This window comes from Scardinius erythrophthalmus, assembly GCF_964197995.2.
Source record: "Scardinius erythrophthalmus genome assembly, chromosome: 20".
NCBI classification, from domain to species: Eukaryota; Metazoa; Chordata; class Actinopteri; order Cypriniformes; family Leuciscidae; genus Scardinius; species Scardinius erythrophthalmus.
This window is the reverse complement of record NC_138240.1, coordinates 27,434,331-27,440,383: the sequence shown is the minus strand read 5'-3', so window position 1 is coordinate 27,440,383 and position 6,053 is coordinate 27,434,331.

Sequence of the window (6,053 nt, the reverse complement as noted above, 5' to 3'; positions counted from 1 at the left end):
AAATTGTGTTACATTGTAATTCCTTACATGTGCTTTGTTTAAACCAAATGGAAAATATCTCTATCAGAGTTATCGTTCTTGCATTGTAATAGTGTGGACTGACCTTTAGGGGTCAGTCTACTGTAATGGCTGATGCAGTCTTAATACTAGCATATGCTTTCCTGTACTGAATGTTTTCTCATCTGTTAATGAATAACAACTGTGGTTTCCATCAGGAATTACTTTTATCTTTGTTGCTTTATGAAGTTTCAAATGTCTGGTTATCCACAAGACACAGGAATTATATTGAGTTAGATATAGTGTGAATGAACATGGTGTAGACTCAGAGAATGTCATCTTGTTTCTAGCTAGAAGACCCACATGAAATCTGTGCTGCAGAACTCCCCTGGAAGCTCCACAGATTTGATGGAAATTTCCATTGAGCAACAATGAACACTGCTTTTTATTCATCTCTATATATAATTTCTACATATACTAAAAGATTTCATTGCAAGTTGTATACATTGACATGTTAAATGAACATGATTTTTTATTATTTTTTATTATTAATTATAATGAACACTCAACAAAAGTATATTGAAAAATGACCATTGCCGTATATTAAGTTTTCTAAAAGAAATTGATCATATCGAATTCATTAATATTAACAAAGTGAACCTTGTAAAGTGTTATAATTTTTTTCTTATGCCTTTAATACTTTGTTAGCATAGTATTTTTTTTAAATACACTATTTTGAAGTGCTTTTCTCCTTAATATGGTAATCCAGAAATACATTTGTATTCATTATAGGACTGTTTTTCCTGCGTACAATGAACTACACACAGCTCCTCTGAGGATTTTGGCCTACATTTCCCTGGCTGACACATCAGAACATCAAATGTAAACCTGCTGTGGATCTGATGCTGTCCCTTAGTCAGGGTAACAGATTCAGATTGCTCTCTCAGGGCTCAATTTAGAGAGACCAGTGCATTTTTTATTTTTTATTTTTTTTCAGGAATTTCTGAATCAAAGAGGACAAACATCTGGCCTGCTTTGTTGAGAGCCAAAGAAAAAGGCACATCCTAAGAGGCAAGGACAAAAACAAAGTATCCAATAAATAGTTGTTTTAAATGTCCTCAACATTTATTATAATAAATGCAATATTACAATTATTGGCTTTTACATCTCCTTTAGTTCCAGAATAGTCCTGGCAGATATCTGACGAGTCTGGCGAGGCTGAGGAGCCGCTCTCTGCTGGAAATGCTTATGCCAGATGACATCCTGTCTGAATGAAGGACACAAATGATGGCCAAGGAGTTTGTGTTTATAGACACATGCTTGGAACAGAGAACAGCACTGTTGTATTTGTCTCCGTTCTAGTACTTGGAAGGAAAACTTTCACTTCTCTGTAATAAAAGGTTTGCATCATAACAAGTTTTAAAAGCATAATTCACCATTTTAACTAGTAAGGGGACATTAAAAAGGGAAAGTCGGCAGGTTATGTAGGGAGTCTGCACCACATTGACCTGTAAACAATGAAACAATAAAAATGTATGGAGGAGACAACTTTGTGTTCCTAATCTTTTGTTCCTCAAATATTAATATAATAATATAAAGTAAGCAACCAGACACTAAAATCAATAATGGAACAGGATAGATTTAATTAGGTGTTATTTTGCAGAATGTCCTGACTGCTCTTTTTCATACAATCATTTAATATTCAACAATATTATTGCTCTGCCGGCATTGACTTCATTATATGAGAACTGAACTAAGCTGGACGATGACATCACTGTTTTCTCCAGAGCGGCTATATATATATGCTAAATGTATAACTTTTTTTTTACAACAAAAATGAACCATCACTTAACTTACTTAAGCTGGACTATGATGTTATTTTCCTCTAGATCTGCTGTACAGCAGAAACCAACTTTGTTGCATTATTTTCCTGTTTTCACTGTAAAGCTGCTTTGAAACAATCAGTATTGTAAAAAGAGCTATATAAATAAATGTGACTTAACCTGACTTGACAATAAAGGTGAGTGGGGATGATGTACATTCAAATAATGCATGTCACTGCATGATGCCAGATCTGACACCATTTCACACGTATTAGGATTGAACCTGTGAGATTTGAGGTATACGGTGAAGGAAAATAATTTCAGTGTATGTTGTTTTTTTCACACAAAGGTTGGCATTTGCTAAACATCTCCTTCATGCTCCACTGAAGAAACAGAGCTGTACAGGTTTGCAATGACATGAGGGTGAGTAAATGACATTTAATTTTGGGGTGAACTGTCCCTTTAAATAACACTGTCATTTTGTGTGATTGCTCTGTTCTTAAGTTGTTCAACTCGAAATTGACTGTGAGAAGGGTTACGATACAAAAAAGCAACAGAAAGGGAGAGATATGTTTGTCTTGCGAATGCTCATCTGAATGTAATCAGACTGTTTTAAGACCGATGGCTACATCTTTCACACATACGCCACACGCCACAGTTTCCCTCACCCCTTCCTACCGCTTCAGATGTTGTTGCAATCTGCAGACCCTCTTTCCCCTTCATCACAGGCTCAGTGGTTTGTGCTAAACCTCTGTCAACATTTTAGTGTCGTGAGTCAGAGAAGTACACTGGTCTTTCCATGACTGAGACGAAAGTGTTTCTTCCAGAAATTAAAGTTTGCAAATTTAACAAAAGCTTTGTGCTAGTTGAATACTGTAGACTGTGTGTGATGAGACATTCTTTCAACCTGCTCCCCATCTGAATCTTGGGAGCCTTCTGGCTGATATCCCCCCCCTCCGTCTCTCGTCTCTCCCCTCTCTCTCTCTCGTCTCTCCCCTCTCTCTCTCTCTCTCTCTCTCTCTCTCTCTCTCTCTCTCTCTCTCTCTCTCTCTCTCTCTCTCTCTCTCTCTCTCTCTCTCTCTCTCTCTCTCTCTCTCTCTCTCTCTCTCTCTCTCTCTCTCTCTCTCTCTCTCTCTCTCTCTCTCTCTCTCTCTCTCTCTCTCTCTCTCTCTCTCTCTCTCTCTCTCTCTCTCTCTCTCTCTCTCTCTCTCTCTCTCTCTCTCTCTCTCTCTCTCTCTCTCTCTCTCTCTCTCTCTCTCTCTCTCTCTCTCTCTCTCTCTCTCTCTCTCTCTCTCTCTCTCTCTCTCTCTCTCTCTCTCTCTCTCTCTCTCTCACTCAGCTGTATGTTCTGGTTCTTTCCCTGCCCCTCCCTCCTTAATGCACAAATTTAACAAAAAAAAATACTTTCATTACTTTTATACCAGCCTCTCCTTCCTCGCCTTACAAAGCCTTTTTTCCTCGCTAAGGTCTGCAAGGTAATTTTGTGGTTGGTCCTTCAGCACAATTCAAAGGCATATTTGTACATACAAGCACAAATATACAGCTCTCCTTTGAGTATGGACTGTTTGTGGTCTGGACTGCTCACAAAATACACAAGAGGTGCGTTTCACTTGAAATCCTGCCATCGTCTCTCTGTCATTTAGTATCTGTCTGTCATTGAAAAAACATTTTACCATAAACATACTTTTTTTTTTTTTTTTGTCATTTAGGAAGCTTTATATTCATCTTTGCTATATTGAAAAGAGCTAAACATCTGCTAAACATGCTCCGTTGAAGAAACAAAGTTGTACGTGTACAGAATAACATTTTTGGGTGAACTGTCTCCTTAAATAATGCTGTAATTTTGTCTGCCTATCTGAGCAAACCTCTTTTTAAGTTAGAAAACAAACTGGTGTATTGTGGAATTTTAAAACAAGGGACGTAATGAAGATTTACTTTATGGGTCAAGAGATCAGGTCCAGGAAGTGTGTGTGTGTGTGTGTTGGGGGATGATATGAGGTGTCTTTTCCATATTGCTCAGATTTTCTTGCCACTATGGGGATATTACATTAGTCTGTGACACTAAAGGCCAACAGTAATTCCATTCGAGTACTAGGAAGGAATTTTCAACCAGAAGTCACTCTGTGTGTGATAGTGATTCTATCAAATACATGTTTAGCTTATTGTTATTCTATTCTGTGTTCGGAATTCTTGTACAGTGGGATTTGCAACACTTTATTTTCAATGTCATTTTTTCTAACTAGTTTAGTGTAAGTTAAAAATTAGACTACTGCATAAATCACCCAACTTTAGCATAATTGTGAGAATATAAACCTGCTCTCAGTTCTCAGTTATGAGGAGAAGTGTTGGCTGTGTGTATTGTGCATGCCATTGCACATACCTCCTTGCTCCTTATCTTTGCTGAAGACATTACTGCCTGGTGGTGTCCCTTGTTATCTGTCCCTGTTCTTGGTACCTTGGATCCTTATTTCCTTGAACATTCCTTTCATCCTAGCTCATTTTATATGGCAAAGTATCCTTGGCATTGAGTTGATGTACCCTAGCTGAACAATAAACCTCTAAAGAAGCTTCTGTGTTTCTTCCAGTGACTGTGCATTCCTGAGTGAATGGGCTCCGAATATTTGGGGCGATGAGAAATAACCTAACAATAATATATGGTGGAGCTGGTATCATATTGCTGACAGGGTTAGTTCAACCAAAAAAAAAGAAAAAAGAATAATTTACTCTTGCACGCATCATTTCAAAATGGAATGACTTTCTTTATTCTATGGAACTCACACAAGGCTTTCTATGGAAGCATATTTTCCACATTATGAGGAAAATTAATTCTCCAAAGTTTTCTGAAAGTCTTACCCATACTGCTCAAATCTCATTTGTCTATCCATATTCCAACCTACCAGCTAGGAGACAAATCACATCACATTGAGGTCAACTTCATTAAACAAAGTTTAAATTATAAGAATAAAAAAAAAACAGTGTTGGGGAACGTTACTTTAAAACAATTTTTTTTTACAATATTGTTTTACTCCTTCAAAAAGTAACTTATTGTGTTACTTGTAATGGAAAGTAATGTTTTTTTTTTTTTTGTTTTTTTTTTTTTCTTTTTTTTTGGCAAATGTAAAGGCTATTTTACACCAAAAGTGAAATGAATATGCCTTAGCCTGAAGGGCCTATACAGCAGCTCCAAAATCTTTTTCCGAATTTTTGTGTAATTTATTATTTATTATTTTTTTTACTATTTTTGCAATTTAATTTTTGTAATAAATTACATTTTTGCTTATTTGTATGGTTGAATTTGACCAAAGACATTGGTTAATACATTTTTATGACAGATGTTTGTTTTGTTGGAACATTTGGTGCAGTAACAACAGCCAAACTGGAAAAACGGGTCAATAAATTTTAAATAATATTTAAAAACGAAAAAAAAATCTCATTCCTCTTTTATTTGATTCCAAGTGTAAGTCTGAAATCTGAAACAATTTACCCTTTTACTATGATTTTGAGAGTGTGTGTTTAATGGCACCTATAAACAGTGTTTTAAAAGCTGCTGGGGGTATACTTTTATTTATGTTAACATACTTTTTTCTGTCCCTGCTTAGAGTGGAGAGACAACTAGAAGTAAACTATCAGTAAGGTAAGTGTAAAAGTATAAGCACTGTGACTCGCACTGTGGTCTATATAAAGAGACCAGGAGCATTGGGAAGAATTGAGGTGAACAGGAGAGGACCTTGAACTTAGGTCAACCAAAGCTCAGCTGTTCCATATGTCAAAGCATTGCCCACAAGACTACAGCTCTGACAAAGCAATCAATCTAAATGTCTAATCGCTTGAACACTATTTCTTTAACATAACATTGAAAACCCAGCTCTTAATATTACATGTCATAATGTAATTCCAGACTCTGGCTACAACTTGTCTTTAAATGTCTATGGCATTTGGATCTTGCCACACCTATTGCCACACACTCTTAATTCGTCTTCATTGAATGACTCTATACAGCTGACTGCATACATTTCTCTACCTAGTAAAACTACAGAAATACACCCTCAGAAAAAAAGGATCTTAAACAGTTTTCTTTCTTTCTTTCTTTCTTTCTTTCTTTCTTTCTTTCTTTCTTTCTTTCTTTCTTTCTTTCTTTCTTTCTTTCTTTCTTTCTTTCTTTCTTTCTTTCTTTCTTTCTTTCTTTCTTTCTTTCTTTCTTTCTTTCTTTCTTTCTTTCTTTCTCTTTTCTAC